This window comes from Cimex lectularius, unplaced genomic scaffold, assembly GCF_000648675.2.
Source record: "Cimex lectularius strain Harlan isolate CLEC.00 unplaced genomic scaffold, Clec_2.1 scaffold52, whole genome shotgun sequence".
NCBI lineage: Eukaryota > Metazoa > Arthropoda > Insecta > Hemiptera > Cimicidae > Cimex > Cimex lectularius.
In genome coordinates, this window is record NW_019392742.1 from 876,048 (window position 1) to 897,890 (window position 21,843).

The following is a 21,843-nucleotide window of genomic DNA, read 5'->3' on the forward strand; positions in this document are numbered from 1 at the left end:
TTTGGTCCCAACCCCCTTCAAAAATGAGTTTCTTCGATGGAAGAACACCGGTACAACGGAGGCAAGCTGTACAGCTCAGCTGCGGTGCTCAGTAGGGAACTCCTCCAGTCCCTGGTATCCAAAAAAAAAATTAGCCTCCCGTTGGCTATACGCTTCGGCAGTCCGATCGCTCCGATTCTCGCGAGATCAGGAGGTAATTCGGCGGTCATACGCAAGGCTGCCACCAATGAAACACAACCTCTTCTCTAGGTACCCGCTAGGGGTCTCACCACTAGGCCACTGCGAGTCCTTACCCTTGCAGCTGGGCGTGAACTTGGACGAAAATACGCTGCCCCGCAGTTCAGATGGTTATGCACCATCCATCGTCCGTATATATTGTATCGTCTGATGCCACACTCGCCGTCTGTCAGCCCCTAAGCCAATAACTCCCTTAACTCATCACGAGGGACTAGGTAGGCGTAGTCTCGGCATCTTCGCACGCTGTACGCTTCCTTGGTTCTATCGTCCTTGCATACTTAAGGCGATCAAGCGCCAGAAAACTCGTGCAGCTGTGCTTAAAACAGTTCGTCACGTTCTCAAGGCTACACCGTTTTTTGTGCCTGGAAACCCCCTTGCGACTAAGGTTGGGGAGGGTCTGCTGGAGTCTCCTAGGAGCACTGCACAGTCCCAGGAAATGGATTGAGAAAAAGGGAATTTTTCGAGATGCGCTTGCCCTCACACACCTCCCACTTGCTCGTTCAATGATAACCACCTAAAAAAAGGCTAAATGTAGAAACGCGTCTGGCCAATCAAAATAGCCAGGATAGGCTGTCCAGAATGAACGAGATCAACCAAATTGTTTATCTCCCCGCAGATCCAAATAAAAGGTTCGGGTTATTAGCAGGGTGAAGCAAATCTACAACCTAACACTAAAGATAAAGAGACGCTTGTAACGGCCTAAACAACACAGATAGAAAGATCAAAGAAATCAGAAACGACCAAATTACAGGATTACCTACCCGCAGACCATAAGTAAAAAGTCAGGGAAATAAGTAGGGTAAGGCAAAACACAAATTTAGAACATAACATGGCAAGAAGCCGTAACCGTCTGATAGATTTAAACAGCCCGGCTTGGTAGACTGAAATGATCGGAAACGACCAAACCAAGGTCAGGCGAGTAGGAGGGTAAGGCGGAACATTCATCACTGAACATGGCGAGAAGTCGAAACCCGTCTTTCAGACGAAAAGTAAAGATATTCACAACAAACTAGGTTTCATTTTTACTTTGCCCACTTTTTCTAATATTAACAAGTGTTTAGTCAAATCTTTAATTAATTTACACTGGTTAAGCTTTTATTGTTTTAGAAAACATGTGTTCTTTGCATGTGTGTTTCGTTTACGTGCAAGACAGGTTTTTAAATAAACCTTATCGCTCAGTTCATGATGGATCTAATAAAAAGATAATTCATAAAACGAGGTGAAGCAATTTGAAAATACAAATTAGCCCTTTAGTTGTACAATAAGGCATATTTATAAGTTTAGGTTTTATAAAAAGGCTCTGAAAACGTTATCACTGTTATATTTAAATGTCAAGTAAAATTTCTATTAGTCTGTATATTGATAAATTAATTCGCAGGGTGGTAGACGTTTTGTCCCAAGGAGCTGCAGGAGAAGTGACACAGAAGAAAGGCAAAGGTATTTTTAAAATGATACTTTATAACACATATTCTTAAAAACGATTGTTTTTAATTAAAGGTTATGTGAGATAAAGAAGATGATAGTGATTGGCTTCGTGATCTACACCTTAGTCGTCTTCAGCCGCAATCAATGAAGGCTTAAAAAACGAGTATGAAAATAAAATTCCGGCTGAAAAATTCACATTTGTTTCTTTTCTCTTTGTAAAAATAATATAAAAAAATACGGTCACATGTTTTATTATCAAAGCAAGACAAAGTAGCCGGATCATGCGAAAATAGCATACACAACCAGCCGAATGGACAGGGGGGACGACAACGCCGAAACGGAGGAACATCTCGTCGTGTGTGCAAGCGGTTCGGAAAACGATCCGATTTCCAGCCGGAACCGAGGGAGAAACGTAAGTCCTAAGTTTGCGTCTTAGACAGTGATAACGTTCGAGAGCCTTTTTAAAAGATTTTGAAACAAATATTTCTATCGTATAAGTTTTTCCTGAAGCAGAAAACTGCAGTTTCAAAGGTATAAGTCAACTTTAATATTTGTGTGTGTTCAACAAACAATAAAAATGCAAAGAACCTCTTCAGATATTTTACTATCATGAAAACACAAGCGCAGGATCAACGTAAGTATTTAAATACTTATTTACGTGATGTCTACGGGGTGTTGAATTTTTAATCTGTTAGTTCTAAACATTTTGTCTGCTTATGCCTGCTGGCATAGTCTGTAATGTAAATAGCCATTTCAAGTGATCAATCAGGGTTATAAGCAGGGTGATACAGGATGGATCTCACTCTGCTGATGGGGAAGCGGACAAGCCAACAAAACGAGGCCTACATGATCGGTAATGAATAAATTAGAAGTTAGCAATATAATATGAAGGCCGGTCATAGAAAAAAACAGAGAAAAAGAGACAGTGACCACTTGATAGAGAGAGAGAGAAGGGAGAAGAAAGAAAGAGAGAAGGAGAAAGAGAGCGAGAGAAAGAGAGAGAGAGGGAGAGAGAGTGAGAGAGAAAGAGAGAGCCGTATAAAGATCTGTACCACAACCACTGGTTGACCTCAATTCAACTTGACCTCTGCTCAAAGGTTGAAGTACAAAGTACAAATATTGAGGCGACCTGGCTTTGAACTGTATATTTAAAGCAAAAAGAAAGTGAGAGAGAGGGAGAAAGACAGATAGACAGAGAGAGAGTTACTGAGAGAGAGCCAGATGAGATTTTTGATTTGATAAACGATTTTTTTACGCAGAGCTAGGTCAATTTGACCTTACATTATTTCTAGATGATCATATGTATATAATAATAAAAAAAGTAAGTTGAATGTGGAACAATGATAATAACCAAATAAAAATTTACATATTACAACCGTAATAAATCAGCAAAGAAAGAAATTATATAATTACAAAATTTACTAATATTGTTATAGATTACATACATACAAACTTACGTTTTCATCACCTCTTTAAAACATAGCTACAGAGAGAGAGAGAGAGAGAGAGAGAGAGAGAGAGAGAGAGAGAGAGAGAGAGAGAGAGAGAGAGAGAGAGATGGAAAAAGAAAGAGAGAGGGAGAGAGGAGGAAATAAGAAAGGGAGAGATAAGGAAGAAGAGAGAGAGAGAGAGAGAGAGAGAGAGAGAGCGAGAAGGGAGAAGAAAGAGAGAGAAGGAGAAAGAGAGAGAGAGAGAGAAGAAGATAGAGAGAGGGAGAAAGAGAGACAGTGAGAAAAGGAAGAAGAAAGAGAGAGAAAGAGAGGGAGAGAGAGAGAAGAGAGAGAGAGGAAAGAAGAAAGAGCGAGAGAGAAAGAGAGAAATTGAGAGAAGGAAGAAGAAAGAGAGAGAGAAAGAGAGAGAAAAAAAAGAGAGGGAGAGAAAGTGAGAGAGAGAGAGAAAGAGAGACTGCGAAAAAGAAAGCCAGATAGACAGAGAGAGAAAGAAGAGAGAAAGAGCGAGAGAGAAAGAGAGAAATTGAGAGAAGGAAGAAGAAAGAAGAGAGAAAGAGCGAGAAAAAAGAGAGAGAGAGTGAGAGAGAGAGAGAGAGAAAGAGAGACTGCGAAAAAGAAAGCCAGATAGACAGAGAGAGAAAGAAGAGAGAAAGAGCGAGAGAGAAAGAGAGAAATTGAGAGAAGGAAGAAGAAAGAGAGAGAGAAAGAGAGAGAAAAAAGAGAGGGAGAGAGAGTGAGAAAGAGAGACTGCGAAAAAGAAAGCCAGATAGACAGAGAGAGAAAGAAGAGAGATAGAGAGAGAGAGAGAGAAAGAGAGAAATTGAGAGAAGGAAGAAGAAAGAGAGAGAGAAAGAGAGAGAAAAAGAGAGGGAGAGAGAGTGAGAGAGAGAGAGAGAAAGAGAGACTGCGAAAAAGAAAGCCAGATAGACAGAGAGAGAAAGAAGAGAGATAGAGAGAGTGAATGAAAGAGACAAAACGAGAGAAGGAGGGTGAGAAAAAAATGAAAAAGGCATATTTTAAAAACAATTCTATTAATGTAGAAACATAAAAAGTTACACATATAAATGGACGAAAGGCATATAAACTTAAGATATTTAAATGCTTACAAGTAAATTATGTAGGTAGAAATATGTTTAGATGGATAAATAATTGACATCAATATGCCGAATCGCAGGTAAAATCTCGTAAATTTGTAAACAAACGTCGTGTTGTGTTGAACCAGATGAGCTTTGAAATCGCCTTTTACTCTCGGGTTTATACCTCAGACTAGAGTTTGTTTGCATGAAGCAATACTAAGCTGCAACCTACCATAGATCTACAATGGTTACGATTACAAAGGTTGTAAGTTGAGATGAGGAGTTGGTGCCCGAGTGGATCGAAGTCACGATAGCTCAAGTGAGTATAGCAGCAGTGAACTTAGCCGAAGGTCGTGGGTTCGAATCCCTCTCATGACACTGACTATTTTATCTCAACCAATACCTTAAATATAGATTAATTAATTGATAGTTGATAGACTCCGAAATATCTACACCCTTCATTAGTAGTTTGATATGTAAGTACAAAATACAGATTAACACAGCTAATAATTTGATGTTACTCTATTTGTTGAATCGTTTTTCCATCTCTCGTCAAAATTAAGTTTACCGTACAGAACTATTTTATATATAAGCAGTCCGTCTATTCTCGCATGTTCTAAAACGGCGCATCTTAGAAAAAAAAAGAACTTAAAGAGATTCACCTTCAAACCGGACCATGCTATAAAAAAGAGGAAATGGAAGTGGAACAGACGCATAGATAAAGGTCCTAGATGCATAACCAGAAAGGAAATTGGGGCGTGAAAGGGCAGAGAAAAGATAATCGGGAAGTACGGCCGGCTTAACTCTACATAAAACTATTTTCAAAAGCAATAAAGTTGAAAAGATAGTGTTTCTTATTAATATATTCCTTGTATTTGCACTAAGCAATAAAGAATTATTAATGACTTTATTTTTTGTTAAATTTATTGGATTAAGTTTGACAAACTTTTATTTGCGACATGGAATATTTTTTTGTTTTTAAAGGTCAGAAGTGTTATTTCGGATCGTGGCCAGTTTAGGTTGATGCTGAAAACAATTTCGGAATGCTTTTAGCCTCGATTGTTTATTTGTTTTTCAAAACTAAAGTTTGAATAATATTTCGTGAGATGGCCTGATGGTTTATGCCAAGTGGTTCTCACGGCCTATCCGGCTCGAAGAGTGGCTCCTTATCTGGTGAGTCGTTAAGAGCTCAAACAAATGAACAAAGGCCGTCCGACAATGGGATCGATATCCACCAGATGAAAAGAGATCTGAAACAATCGGGCTCGTTACGTCGGATCGCCGTATTGGAGCCTCGTTCTCAACCTCCGTCTATGATTTAATAAAAGAAAACCATAAAAAGTGATTATCATCGACGTAAAAACGGAAAAAATTGGGCACTTTCATGGCCCTTGACGAGTTTATCTGGTACAATACTGAATTTCCAAAATCTCTTTTTGAAAAGTCCATCATATAACAAATTTCGACCTATCAAGTACTATCAAACATTACGTTGCAGTTTAATGCTTTTTTGGTAAAGTTCTTTACTTTTCCTCCCACTTCATTGCTAAAGTTTACAATTTTCTTATCCAAAAATCATCTAGATTTTCTTTCTGCTGGACTGGGGTGTTTTGCTTTGCAATGATAAACCAATGGTAATATCATTAGTTATATGTAAACAACAACAACAACAACAGACCACCTTTTCACAAATAATAATAATAATTCAAAAACGTGGATATGATTACCCTACATTAAATTTAAATACATCAAGCCGGGGACCGCGGTAGCCGAGTGGTTAGCATGAGAGACTCACGCCGCGGTCGTGGGTTCGATTCCCACCGTCGCCTCTAGCCCTTTTTCACAATAACCCCAAAAAAAAATTGAACACACATATACGAATTGTCACATGGCTAATATGCATAGTTCATAACGCAAAAAAAAAAAAAATCAAGCCTATGTTAAAATATGCCTGTCTAAGTATACGAGTCTTCGTTCCATATGCCATCAGAGTCATAGAGATGAATTTTTTGAATTTATCATGATATGTTTTACATTCTACAATTAACTTTTTTAATTTATTATACCAGTCACGGCACCGAAGCTCTACATTAGTAAGTTTCTGTAAATATTAAAATAAGAATATAAGAAGTTTGCGGGCATATCTCGTCCTACTTTTATCCCTGAGGAACCATTAACGCGTCTGATAGGCCCGAACAATTATGTTTGGAAACATCCAAACGGCAGTTTAATTTTAATTAGCTCATTTGGTCGAATTATCATTTTTATTTCATAAAATGTATGGTTTATTTGTACATTTTTTTGCCTGAGAAGTTCTTGTTCGTCAGTGAAACAAGAAAATATAAAACTCGTCTGACGTAAGAAAATCGCTTGGTTAGATCAATAAATGGGAAACTACCAAAATACATGGTTTTTAACCCGTACACACCAAAAAGGAGGTATGGGATGTAAGCAGGGTGAAGCACAGACCCACAACTTAAGATGGCTACACGAGGAAAAGCGTCTGTCAGACCAGATCAGCTAACAAAATTGATCGGAAATGATCAAACTACAAGTTCATCATCCTGTCGGTCTTAAGAAGAAGACCCAGGGACCATAGACCAAAACGGCCAGGGTAAGGCAGATCACAACGATCGCAAATATGTTACCTATGTTTTTCCCTTGCAGACCACAAATGAAAGGTCAGGGTTATAGAAAGGGTGAGGTAAGAAAAAATCTAGTTCTGAAGGTGTCGGCATGGCTGTCGTGTATCACCCTGCATATTCCTGCGTCTGACCGACTTAAAAAGCGAATATAGACAAATTATCTGATGCAATCAAACGATACGTTTATCTCCACGAAAAACACTAATTAAACACTGAACATGATGAGAAACCGAAATGCATCTGACAGACCAAAGGGTTTTAACTATATTGGTGTCTTGCCTTTTCCTATTTATATTCTTGATCTCTAGCGAACAATGTCCAATAGCGAAAATAGCAAACACAATACAGCAAAAATAGGTAGATCAAATCGATCGGAAACGACAAAACTTTGGGTTTATCCCCCCCACAGACGTCAAGAGAAAGGATAGAGGGCTTTCAGTTGGCTAAGGCTAACTCCACTGAACGGCGTGAAACCGAATCGCGTCTGACAGACAAAACAGCAAAGGTATGTATACGAAAATGTTTTATTTTATCTGTCGTCATAGTAGATTGAATAAGCGTATTGCATGTAATGCTACAGTTGTTCTCACCTGCAGCATTTTATAGCTAAAAGTAAAATAACGCTATTAACCAGAAGAAGAACCCTAGGCAAATCTTGGGGTTTAAAACCGAAAATGGCTGTACACGGCAGTAATAAGAACCAAAATAACGCTCATTAATCTGGTAGACCAAAGCTCAACAGAAAGTAGCTACTCACTAGGCAGCATACAAAGATAAGCAAATCTAGGTATCATAGGGGCAATGAGAACAACCCCTACAAGTGCACTAGAAACTCTGTTAAACCTACCTCCACTGGAAACATTTATACTAGGAAAAGCTCGCTTAGGGTCCAGAAACAAACAAATTGGTTAGGAACTAAACAATTCGAGTACAACCATAATTATCAAAATCAGACACCCATTCTTAGAAATGGGGACTGACTATATCATCCCGGAAAAATTCTTTCCAGCATCCTATAAAGTTACAACGGCCTATAAAGGAGAAGAAGAACACAGGAAAGCATCTGGTATGATGATACGGTATACAGATGGCTTCAAAGCAAACGAAGGAACCAGATCATTTACTATACAAGCCACATGAGCATCAAACTCATTAGGGAAGTACACTTCGGCCTTTCAAGCAGCAATACATGCCATCAACGCTTGTGCCCTAGAAAATCTTAAAAGAGGTTATACTGGCAAAACAAGTCTCATAAGATCTGATAGCCAAGCAGCTATTAAAGCATTAGCATGTAAAAGTATCACATCAAAATTAGTCAGTGAATAAAAATTTCCAAAACCTGAGGAAACACAATAACTTGATATCTTGGGTGCCAGGAGAATAAAAATTTTAGGGTAACGAGAAAACAGACACATTGCCCAGAGGAGGATCTGTAAGACCATACATAGGCCCCGACCCTATCTATACTTGGGATAACAAAAACAAATAAAAATTATAACAAAAAATAGAATCCTCCATCGCAGAATGGATCCAAACAAAACAAAAGGAGAAGTGGATAAATTCTAGCGGTGCTAGACATAGTAAACTTATGATGAAACAACCCTCACGAAGACTGGCAAAAACACTGCTGCAACTGGAGAGGGCTAAACTTAGAAGAGTGACTAACCAGCACTGGCATCTGAGAAAACACAACTGGGCATATACAACGATGATCTCATCTACAGATTATGTAATGAGAAGGATGAAACAGCCACCCTTATCATTTTCGCATATGAAGCAAGAGCTCAATGGAGATTTAACCTAACATACGAAAAAAACTTAGGGAATCAGATTGTACCGGTCAATGACCTAATACTTCTAAAGAGAAGGATTGAGTCTATTGCACTGAACTAAGGAACTAGGGAGGTACAATCAGCCAGAAGGCTGCAGTGTCTGGGGAGCACAAACCCCGCTTCCTAGTTTCCTTTTTATCATACCATACCATTCCTTGTGATCGACCTGGATGTCCTACATCCCTCAGCTCCAGATTATGCCACTATTACTTCCTCTTCTCCATAGACACCGCACATTATACACAGGGTTGTTATGATGAAACAACCCTCACCAAGACTGGCAAACTCACTGATGCAATTGGAGAGGGCAAGACTGAGAGGATTTGTAAGACTACTAACCGGTCACTGGCATCTGAGAAAACATCTACACAACATGGGCATATACAACGATGATCCCACCTGCAGATTATGCAATGAGGAGGGGAGAAACAGCCACCCATATTATCTTCGAATGTCAAGTAACAACTAAATAGAGATTTAACCTAATATACGAACAAAATCTACCGATACTTCTAAGAAGAAGGATTGAGTCTATTCCACTGAACTAGGGAACTAGGAAGATATTTTAGAACGTTGCGATGTAGTAGTTTTGAAAGTTTTGAGGAGCAAAGTTTGTGAATTCGCAGGTACGCAAAGCGTGGAAGTGTAATGGCCGAGGGAGAAAGTCGAAGAAAGTCATTGCTTCATCACTGTCGCCAAACTTGTACGTATCTTGACTCCCCCTACTTAAATTCGTGACTTTCAGCTCAAAATGCAAAAAAAGATCTAAAAATTTCAAGAATAAGCAACCAAAATGATCGGAAACTGCCAAATTACATAGGAAGACTAAGCTAAGACAAAACTACTTGTCAAACTTAATCCTTAAAAAAAAATATGATACATATTATAGGAATTTTGATTGTGAATGACCATCCCGATTTGCCTTTTCTATTCGGAAAATTCAGCTCCCTGCTTTGTACTCTAAAGTCTCATTTTTTGTGTACGGCCTTTGTGGGTGCTCTAAAGTGCCTATCCATACTTCTACCAGAAAAAAATCCACAATCCGATACTAATTTAATCACATGCAGTTCATGAATTGGTATAATTTCCCTCCTTTATGCGTTTCATTTGCTATTTCAAGCTGTTTGAAGGCTACGGTTCTAATGGAGTAAGATTGATTTCAATAATAGCCCGCATAGCCTTCACCTTGGCTTAGCAGGAATGGAACGTACAATTGACTTCTGAATTAAGCACACGTAACAAAGAAGCGATCTGGTTTAAATTTTCGAAATAACTCTCGACGAGTTCCAGACCAGAATGTGGTTTGCCTATTACATCGCTAATGTCCTTCACTAGACGGGCTTCGCAATGAAATAAAAGCAAATATCAACGTGATACGTAAAATAATGCTGACAATTTGCTACACATAGACACAAAGGATATTTTTCGTTTAAGGTGAAATGGCGGAAACTCGAGACAATACTTCCATCTTAAAATTATGAAACCATCACAATTTATGTACATGGAAAGCTTTATTTTCAATTAGGTAATTATCGAAGGAAGAGAAACTCGTCTGGCAGAATAACAGCATGGATAGGCAGACAAGAATGAACTGAAACGGTCAAACTAAACGTTCATCATGAATTCATCCAGAGGTAAGGAGATAAACTCGTAGTTTGGTCATTTACGATCATTTTGGTCTATCAGATGTTTCGGCTTCTCGCATCTTCAGTGCTGAATTTGCTTCTTGTCTAGCCCTGCTTATAACCCTAAACTTTTAGTTGGGATCTTCGGGAGGATAAACCTGTAATTTGGTTGTTTCCGCTTATTTTGATTCTGCTTGCCCTGGCTATCAGACGCGTCTCCGTCTTTCGCCGTGTTCAGTGTTGGATTTATATGTTTTATCATACTTATAACACTGTGCTTTTATGTGGAATATACGAGGGATAAACCTGCAGTTTGGTCGTTTCCGTTCATTCAGTTCAGCCTATCCTGAATGTTTTGGTCTAACAGACGCGTTTCAGCTTTTCGCCATCTTCAGTGCTAGGTTTGTGCCTTACCTAACCCTGCGTATAACCCTAAACTTTTAGTTGGGATTTGCAGGAGGATAAACTATAGTTTGGTTGTTTCTGTTTATTTTGATTCTGCTTGCCCCGGCTGTCAGACGCGTTCCCGCTTCTCGCCATGTTCAGTGTTGAATTTATATGAAGGTTTACCATAATTCACTTGGACTGTACGAGGGATAAACCTGTTGCTTGGTCGTTTCGGTTCATTCAGTTTAGCCTTCCTGGTTGTTTTGGTATGTCAGACTCGTTTCAGCTTCTCTCCATCTTCAGTGCTGGGCTTGTGTCTTGCCTATCCCTCCTTATAACCCTTATCTTTCCCTTGGGATCTGCGAGAGAGGATGAGGGAACTTGTGGTTTAATCGTTTCTGTTCATTTTGATCCTGCTTGCCCTGGCTGTTTTGGCCTTCGGCTTCTCCTCATTCTCAGTGCTAGGTTTTTGCTTGCCTCACCCTGTTTATAACCCTGACACTTCGCTTAGCATATGCGAGAGTATAAACCTATAGTCTGGTCGTTTCCTATCAATTTAGAATGCCTGTTTTGGTCTGTCAGATGAATTTCAACATCTCGCCATCTTTTGTTTACTATCACCTTGCTTATAACCCTTACCACTTTTTTATAGGGGGGGGATGAACGTATAGTTTGGTCGTTTCCGATAATTTTGGTCTATTCAAGCTGTTTTCGTCTGTTAGCAGATTTAGTGACAGGGAGTTTTGTGGCCCTGAAAAGGGCCGGTGTTGTTTCGTAGCGTCAAGACGATGGATCTAGGCCGAGACCGGTGCGTAGTGGTGGTCTGTGACAGAGTAAACCGTTGGCTGAGGTTCGGGGGCCGGAGCCGGTTTACTCCACAGAGGCCGAAGGTACTGAAATGCAGCAATTAACCAAGAGCAGCAGTTGGCTTTTATAACCAAGTCGGCTGTGTTTAGTAGGCGAGAAGCAGGCTAATGCTGCGAGTACCCTTGCTGTCGACGGTGTTCCATTAGTGATTTGTGAGAGCTCGTCGGGTTGACGAGTCTGGTTTCAGTGGGGTAGTGCGCCTGCGTATATTTGAAAGGGCTCTACTCTGATTGGCTTCAGAATGGAGGGCGAGAAAATTCCATAAGTGGTTGTGGCATCTAGCAGTAATGTGGTAAATACAAGTGGCCACTCAGCAGCTTTTTTATACTTTGCCTTTTCATTGGTTGGTTTGTATTTGGCCAGGGTGTACAGGGTGAGGCAAGACGGACAAGACCTTTTACAAATTAAAAATGAAGCATCGACGAAACGAACTTACTAAAATCAAACTGTAGATTGTTCTGGATGCTCGCTGTGTTGGTTGTCATAAGCAGTATAAGGCAATTCAGTAAATCCCTCTACGTCAAATCCTTTGACAAGCCATCTATGGTGATATGCCAGATTTCAACGTTTCGCCGGTGCCTTCGAATTTCAGGAATTTCAATCCTCAAAACTTCGACGCCATCGTTCTTAAAAAACTGTAACCTATGGTGGTATGACAGGTAAAGGGATAAACATTGCCAATCTTGCACAGCTTTGTTTAATCAGACTGAGGATCTTTGACGTCCTGACTCATGAAGGCCGCCTCCGTGTCCGAGGATGGCGTCAGGATGATTTTACATGCATATTTGTCACATCAATGTGGTGGTGCAATGCGATTCTGGTCCAGAAGAAATCCATATATTTTCCTCGAGTAGAGCAGTTTTGTGACTACCAGCTTCCTTCCGCCAGTCCCTTAAATGGGCGAAGTTATATGACACGGTCATAAGCATGGCGAGGTAAGACGGACAAAAATAAGACAGAGAAATGTTCAAATAAATCAAACATCTCAACCAAATAGATATAGTAGTTTGGACTGCTTAAAACTGCTGTTTTGGCCGGTTAGAAGCGTCAGTAGATAGCCAGTTTATAAGTAGGTCGAGGCACAGCAGACCTCCATTCTTATTTTAACCCTTACACAAACTCACAATAATATGGGTCTTCAATGCTGGATTTAATAAATTAAAAATTAATAACCAAACAGTTTGGTAGTAAGTGATTGATGGCATATAAACAGATCAAAATGAGCGGAAACGCCAACATTAATGGTGCATCAACTCCTAGATTCCATGAAGAAATTCTATAAGTTTCTTATGGAAAAAGCATGAAAGGCGGACCAGATGATCCAAGCATTGAAACTCAGGTAGAGGGTATAATGTTTTAAAAAGTGGTTTCGAGTTAGTGACGGGTCTTTAAGCATGTAAATATATGAATGACCGCAATGATCTCAAAGATCCAAAATATTTGATAATTTTATTTCCAACAGGTTTAATCTAAACATTATCATGAAATTATTTCATATCCTTCTTAAAAATCTAAAATATTTTTTTCGACAGAGATGGTAATTACTTTGCAGTGGTGCGTATAATTTGTATAATAACGGAGCCCTTCAGTCGAAGAAAAAAGAAAATTATAATGGTTATACCTGGGGAGTCTGTGGGTCACAAAAGGAGCGCATTCCGTATAAAATTACTCAGGAATCGCCCAGGGAAAAAGCCCCACTTGTGTGGAAGGGCTTTCGCTAATCCCCCCCGGACCCGGGCTTAGTTTTCCGTTTGGAAAAAGGAGGAAACCACGGTCCAGCTGCGCCCGCATCTGCCCCATTGTCACCGGCAGTCTTCCCTTCGGACTCGCGGTGATTTATGCCGGGGTCCTTTTGTCATGAAGGATGATTGCCGGATCCTATCTCGTGATTTCGATAGACATCCATTTGGCCGTGATAATGGGCATTCCTGAGACGACGACCTTGGCTCAGTTTTTCATCGTAGGAAAATAGACCATCCATTGAAAGCCGGCCTTTGTTACAGAGTATTTTTTTTTTAATTTCTTTTCAATGCCCACATGGATTATACATATTAAGTTGATCAGAAAATAAATTCTTCAACATCATTGAAGATCATCAAACTTTAAAACCCGTGTTTTAGCTACCTGGGCTGGCTTTGCACCTGACATCTGAAGGATGTTGACTTTTCCATCTGTTGTTCCCTTTGTAAATAGTTTTCATCCACATTTAAGAATTTGAACTTACTAAAACGATCCAAATATATTTTAAAAAGCTTTCTAGTTAGTCGACAGAGCTTGTATCAGCTGGGTGCAACACAATTTTTGATAATCAAATAGAACTAAAAAAATAATCACGGTATCTGCCAACGGCTTGGTTCGAATAAAAGTAAAAAAATTACTTAAATGATAACTTATTTTACCAAAACAGGCAAATGTGTTAAATATGTTCCGACAAAAACCTAACCATGAAAAAAGGGCCCCTTTTCCCCCCTCCCAAAAAATTAGCCTATCAATATAATGATATAGGGAGTACGCCTACTCGTGTTACAAACTTTTGCGGAAGATTCTACATTCAAAATGGAACCAAAAAGTCCGAATTAACTATGGTCCGAATCTCAGCAGTTTCGGAATTATTTCACTTTTTCTGATTTCTAAAGATTTCACGTCCTTGATTCAAATAAACAATGATAACTCCAAAACTAAAAGGTTTCGGGCAAATCCGTTTAGATCATTGAAAAACGTACATTAAATTTCCAATAAGATGTGATTAACATTAAATTTGTAAACGTGTAAGCTATTAGCAGCGAGAACTTTTGAAAGTTATTTCACTTTTTGATTTTTAAAGATTTCACGAATTTGCTTCAAATAAACAATGATAACTCCAAAACTAAAAGATTTTGGAGAAATTCGTTGATATCATTGAAAACTAGGTTAAGTTTCCGATAGGATGAGGTCAATGCTAAACTTGTAAAAATTCGTGAAATAAGCGTTTTAGTAGCGAGAACTTTGAAAAAAAATTTTTTTTTTCAAAATTTAAAAACTTACTATGGCGATTCTAAATTACTATTTCCAAACCTGGAGACCAACAAATTCCAGAAAACGTACTCCATTTAATATCCTTTTTAGTAGTGCAATTGCTTTTTTAATTTTTTTTTAAAGAAGAAGAAATTGATGAACGAAAAGAAAAACCGTGGTTGAAGGATTGGTAAGGCCGAAAGATTAATAATAATAAAAAATAAAAATAAATAAATTTTTGAATGAATTTATTGACCGTTTTTTAATTTTGATTGGAAATGCTCTCCACCCTCCGCATTGAATTTTCGACGCGCTGCCGTCGCTTTCCCGCAAAACCTGTACTTAATATACATCTGTATATAAAATGTATGTTAATGTATTCTTCATTAGAAAAATTAGCCATAGTGTTAAAAAAATATCACATAGATAACTAAAAAAGTTCTGAATCTTAAAACTCTTTTATTCCGTGGAATAACAATAAAATAATCTTTTAATAAAATTTGCAGTCGTGTTGGGAAATAAGTAAACACTTGCATTATTTCGGTTTAGAACCCAAATTTAAAAAAAAGTTTAATAAATTCATTCAAAATTTCCTTAAGTTTTTTTCTCCACCTTAGCAATCCGTCAACCACCGTTTTTTCCTCTCCTTCATCAATTTCTTAATGTTTCACAAAAGTAATTAAAAAAGAAATTACACCACTAAAAAGGATATTAAATGGAGTACGTTTTCTGAAATTTGCTGGTCTCTATGGAAATAGTCGTTTAAAATCACCATAGTAAGTTTTTTCAACTTTGACAAAAAAAAATTGTTTCAAAGTTCTCGCTACTACAGCGCTCATTTCACGAAAGTTTACAAGTTTAGTATTGAACACATCTTATTGAAAATTTAACCTAGTTTTCAATTACAATTAATTAAGGTTTTTAGTTGAAATAAAAAAGTCAATGGCACGAGCGGGATTCGAATATAGTTTTCAATGGTCTCAACGGATTTGTCCAAAACCTTTTAGTTTTGGAGTTATCGTTGTTTATTAGAAGCAAAGTCGTGAAATCTTAAAAAATCAGAAAAATAGAATAACTCCAAAACTGTTGAGATTCGGAACATAGATAATTCGGACTTTTTGGTTCCATTTTGAATGTAGAATCTACTGGCAAAGTTTGTAGCACGAGTAGCCGAACACCCTGTACTCACTGTGGCCAAGTCCGTTGTCTTTTTAGTCCATAACCTGAGAGAACTCAAAAGAAAAGATAAAAGTTCCAGACCCCCTTCCAAAAAAGGCAGCCTTTCAAAGTAGTAGTGATATCTACACTGTGGCCAACCTCACTTCACCCCTACTTTTATGAGCAACATTGTTTTTTTATTTGTATTGGTTAACTCTTGGCCAGTTTCTGAATATTAAAACATCAGGACTATGTTTTCTCATACAGGTTAGGCGGGTGAAGGGAAGGTAGAGAACTCATAAGAAAAGGAAAAGGTTATAGACTCCTCCTTGCTCATTCAGAAACTGGCCAGGTTTTAATCAGTAAAAATGAAAGAACTGTGGACAAAAAAAGAACGGACTTGGCCACAGTAAAGATACCATTATATTGATCATTTTCTTGGAGTGGGTCTGGAACTTGGCCCTTTTTACACGGTTAAGATTTTGTTGGGATATCATACTTTCTCGCTTCAGTATGCAGACGGTGTCTTGGGTTTTTTCACGTTGCCTAGGGCAGAGAAGCGATTTTGCATGTCGTAGATTTTCTCTTAAGTTCGTTTGGGCTTTTGTTGAAGAGCTGAGAGATTGGCCCCTTGGGCGTAATCGTATTTTTATTTTTTCTTAATAAGTAGGTATTTTCCATTAATTAAATGGTCCAGATCGGAGACGTGTCTAAAATTTATTATTTATAGTTTTCCTTTTCATTAAACAAGATTTATAAAAAAAATTATTCACTCCTGGAGCCGTCTGGGCCAACAAAATCACCCGTTCTAATCAACCAATTGAGCGCGCAAAAATTTGAACGTGAAATGTTAAATGAAATTTAATTATTTTTTTAAATTGTTGGATGCGTGTACTTCGCCCATTTAGAACTATTCTCCCATTCCTAAAGCGGCATAAATTTTTAAGAAACTCGCAATTTTAAGATTTTTTCTTTTACTTACAATACCCCTTTGTACCAAATTTCACGGTTCTACCTATATGGGAAGTGCCTTATCCGGCAATTTTCATGATAAAACTCCCCCCCCCCATCTAAAGTGGCACAAATTTTAGGAAAATTGCAATTTTCACATTCTTAGACCTTTGTACCATATTATATGGTTCTACCTATACAGGAAGTACTTTATAATTTTGATGGCGAGACTATACTCTTTCCGACAAAAGCGGCACTAATTTTTAGAAAATTGCAATTTTCTGATTTTTTTCCTTTACTTGCTATATAAAACCTAACGTTTTTTCGAATTTCATGTTTGTAGCTTTTCGCGAAGTACCTTATAATTTTGGTGATCAGTTAATCAATTAGTAACAAAAATGCCATTTTTTAAATTCTCCTCTTACGAAAAGGCTTATTATTAAGTTCTCAAATTTTTACAATGTCCTATGCGACCTAAGCCTAATTTAAGTATCAAATGTCAAAAGCCCATCTTAAGAGGAAGCTGAGATATGAGGGTGAGAAAAACCGAAAAATCATGTAAAGGTATGTATCTTGGCCAAAGCACTACAGTGCGCCGTGATAATCAAATTGCAACATTTACAAAGCATTTAAATTGCTTTCCAGTGCGAACAATCATTTAAAAGCATAAGGAACATAATTTCGCAGCGGTCGTACCGCTAATGAGAAGCGAAAAGCGAAACTAGGCGGCCAACAACCATAACAAGTCACGAATTCGTCCTATTCGACCAACGAACCATGTATAATTCTATAGTTGTTTGTTTTAGGTTAATCATAAACTAAAGGCTCATGAAATGTAAACCTAGATTGGTTAACCGATTGTTAGTAAAGTTGTTCTCGTTCTAGGCGATTTGGATGATTGCTTGTGACCACTCTGTTCGTCCTGTAGCTGCTATATATACGTCGTTACTATCGGGTTGTTGTACATAAAATGTCCGTTTTCACGGTAAAGTTTTGTAAGTAAACAACTTTATAAAATCAAAAACAAAGAGAGTGAGAGAGTGTGTGTGTGAAAGTGAGAATAAAAACTCATATGATGAGAAGTCAGGATATAAGTATACAGACCATTTCGTAAGTGTGAATGGTTCACTGCACTTTAGCCCAGCAAATTGAGTTTTTTTACAGCTGAAAAATAAATCTAATTTTATGAAATTATTGTATTTACATTACAACCATGGCTCAAGTGGTAGAGCAGTGGCGCATCAAGCCGAAGATCGTGGGTTCGAATCCCGCTCGTGCCATTGACTTTTTTATCTCAACTGAAAACCTTAATTAATTGTAAGATATTTATTGGTCAAGCGGACCACGAAACTAGTGAATTATAACCATAGTTTATTTGAAAATTGGTCGCTCAGAATTCCAGATAAAGTTTTGTTTCTGCGAGTTCTTGTTAACTTTATAAAGTTAATAACTGTCTATGCTTGAAGAAGTGTTTTCACTGGTTTCAGTTCATAAAGCGATTTTTTTCCCGATGGAATTAAACGGAACATTTGAGGCGAAGGGATTTGGTTCATATAATCATGTTTAATCGTCAGTTGCGTCCTAATGAGTGATGAGGCAAATTCAAAATCAATTTTTATTATCTCCTCCTAAGGAGACCTACATACTGCTAAGTGGACATGTACGGCACCACGTACTGGTACTTGGATGGATCTAGAAAGGAGGAAAATATTCGCTTCTATAACTAAATCCTCAGGACTTATGCGAATGCACACCAGGCTGATGTCCACCCAATTGGGAGAAGTAGCCAGTCTAATAAGGGGTACAAAAACAAGCATATAGCTATCATATCAGCCAAGCAGTCATCTGAGTTCTAAGTTCAAACATCATTAGCTCATCGATAGTGCTTAATTACCAAACACTCAATAAATTAGGTATTCAAGTCACCCTCTGTTGGGGTCCAGTACTTGTGGTAGTAGATGGCAAGAAAATGGGTTGCCATACTTCCGATAGGTCCCCAACCCATCTGTAGCCTAGAGATTTACGCTCTCAATGAGTATCTTAGACAAAAGAACAAAATGAAAAAGAGGTAACAGTAGAAGTCACTCTTTGAACATAAACCATTCAACAGCGTTGTAGGAAATTTTGGACAAAAAACAACAGAATGTATCAAAGGAAGCAGGAAAAAACATGAATCCTAAAAGGACTGAATGGGAAGCTGAAGAAGATTGATATACATACAACACAGCACATTCAGATTCTTCGTAATGAAAAATTTGTGTAGCAGGCGGGATTCGAACCCACGACCTTCAATACGCCTCTGCATTAACCACTTGAGCTACCGTGACTTCGATCACCTATGCCACAAACTCCTCATTTCGACTTCCCATTTTATTACAAAAGGTGGTATTAGATGTTTGTGTACATTTGCTCATCCATTGACCGCCATCACTTGGGTACGCTTTGTTTCGCTGCGTTGTAGTATGACTCTATTTTAATATGATTATTGTAAAAAAATTGGCCGTTCAGGACGCAACATTATGCTAAATGTGTGGTGTTTAGCGACCGTGAGTCTGGTGTGACGTAGGTTTTCGAAAAACATTTTGTTTATCGTGCTAACGTTTCGATCTTTATTGAGATCATCTTCAGGGCCTGGGATTCATAAACATTGTTTAAATTAAACAAATACATGTAGGATGTGAAAAAAGTAAATTTATACAATGCTAAAGATTTTAGACTCAATCAAAGTATTTGATCACCTACACAGAAAACAAACACTTCGAGTTAGTACAAATATTTTGATTGAGTCTAAAATTTCTAGCATTGTATAAATGCACTTTTTTCACATTCTACATGTATTTGTACAATTTAAACAATGTTTATAAATCCCAGGCCCTGAAGATGATCTCAATAAAGGTCGAAACGTTGGCACGATAATGAAAATGTTTTTCTGTAACCTACGTCACACCAGACCGCATCTCAGGATCCCCAAATAATCATTATGCTAAATAATAATAAAAACATAAAAACAATGTTTATTTATTTTATAATATAATCAATTTTTAGATTGTTCAAGATAGTATATGGTTATTGTTATTTTGCAGATACTTTGACAATCTATGATAATCAGTATTTTCTAGCCTTCCAGGAACTTCCTTCATGTTGTCCTTCTGGGACAAAGAGGTCTGCAAATTTCGCACCCATCAGTAAAACAAGAATTATATTTCAAGGATGGGATTTACATTGCCGATCGGCGCCGATGGTGTTTTTTTAAACAATCGAAATACTATTTTACAAAACAAGGCCGGTGGATCAGATTCCGACCGAGTAGCGGATTTCACCGAGGATCCCGGCATTATTTGCAATTCATGATATTGCGCAAATTTTCCTCGAACTGTTACGCGAGACTGGCGAGGATCAGCGGGCAAGGACGAGCCAGAGGCGCGTTTGAGAAAAATAAAACGGCCGTTTAACTCGTAGGTGTACATGCGGCTTCGTGTTTGCCTACCTGACGGTGGAAAGCTTCCAAGCTTTTGTCTACCAGGGCGTAAAAGCATTTTGTAAGGACGTGAAAGGATTCGGGAGGACGCCGAGATGCTATTTGGGACGGCGGTCGACCCTTCTGAATTCCAAAGAGCAGCGACTAGCATAATGGGAGATAACCATCGGCCTCTCTTCACAAAAAAAAGATCTATCAATTACCACAAATAGCAAAGCCAACAAAAGTTTAAAATAAACAAGATCAACAAGACACAATTATAATGTAAATAATTTAAAATAAATAAAAAAATAATATTTTTCCAGAATTTATGTTTGTTTATACCATATTTTTTATTTGTAAAATGATATCTTGAATTACTTAAAGATAAATATTTTTATCGGAAAGTAAGGTCATTGTAAATGGTAAGGTTGGATACATAAAATGATCGATGACGATGTTTCGTTAAATTTTGGATTGGATACGTTTTAAATTGGAAGATTTTGTTGTTCTTCAAAATTTGATCCTGCAATCTTCTAAGAATTCTGAAGCATCTGTTTAGTTATCGTCTTGTTTGTATGGGTTCCGTGTAGATGTAAATGTTTGAGCTTAGTGTTTTGATGGCTGCTTGGCTAACTGACATGATAGCTAAGTTCTTGTTTTTGTACCCTTTATAGAGGTTGAGTTGAGATGCTCGATTCGTGAATCTCAGCTCGGATCATACTGGTGTATTTTCCCATGGGTTCTGAGTATTTGGTTCCAGGACCGAATACTCCCACCCCTCTATCTTCTTGTGTTATTCCTTCTATCTGGTATCCGAAGGATGGTGCCATTCTTAAAGGAGGTGTTTCCCTCTCGTTCTCTTTTTTTGGTACCTAGATTTATTTGCAAGTTTTGATTAAATTCAAACATCCTGTCGTCTCTTGGAGGCCATTGTAGTATATGTCAGCGGTGATTATTCTCCGAAGGGTGAAATTTGGACATTTTTGTATGTTTATTGTCGTCCACCGCGTAAACCACTGCTCATTTGATTTGACATGGGTTTTCAGATGGTGGGAACGGCAGTTTCTTTATGAGAATAAACGGGATCGTTCCAGGACAGGAATGTGTGGGTTGTGTAGAGGATGGCCCTAAGATTCTTCCTTGAGGTACCGCTCTTGGGTAAGTAGCATTTTAGGGACAGGTAGTAAGTAATCTTTCCTAATCTTCCAGAAGATTGCCTTACCCGATCGAAGTTTTACTTTACGTCTTGGAATACAACTGTGCGGCATTCCTACCATCAAAGCGGTAACGATGACGCCTCACTTTGGAACTACATGGTTCAAAATCCTTAAAAAAAAAAAAAAAAAAAACGATTATTACTATTGTGGTTAGTTTTGTGGTTAGTCAATTATTATTTTTGATTTATTTGAATTGAACTCTACCACTTGAGCTATCGTGACCTCGATCCACTCGGACATCAACTTCCTATCTCAACCGCACCTTTTGAAGTTTCCCTCCTTTTTGCCATTTTTCAGCAAGCAGCGGCGTATCAAGCCGAAGATCGTGGGTTCGAATCCCGCTCGTGCCATTGACTTTTTATTATTTTAAACCAACGAAAACCAATGACCCGTCCCTCACATCATACTACAAAGTATATACATATCTATACTAATTTGGTGGGCCTGTGAATACTTGATATTCCGTCACAGCCACACCCATGCATACTTCGACATTCACGCAAATAAATACATTCATA

The 21,843-nt window shown here is 38.2% G+C and overlaps 1 long non-coding RNA gene across 3 annotated transcripts; it reads left to right on the forward strand.

Annotated features, from left to right (window-relative positions):
* The first annotated feature begins 1,359 nt into the window (after positions 1 to 1,359).
* On the forward strand, positions 1,360 to 21,407 carry LOC106664968. Of its 3 annotated transcripts, XR_001340257.1 has the most exons (6): positions 1,360 to 1,456; positions 1,616 to 1,674; positions 1,735 to 2,074; positions 17,534 to 17,643; positions 21,155 to 21,253; positions 21,318 to 21,407. It is a non-coding gene; the product is annotated as an uncharacterized LOC106664968 (long non-coding RNA). The 3 variants fall into 3 exon arrangements; XR_001340259.1 differs by lacking the exon at positions 17,534 to 17,643; XR_001340258.1 differs by lacking the exons at positions 21,155 to 21,253; positions 21,318 to 21,407 and adding an exon at positions 19,768 to 20,373.
* Positions 21,408 to 21,843: the final 436 nt, after the last annotated feature.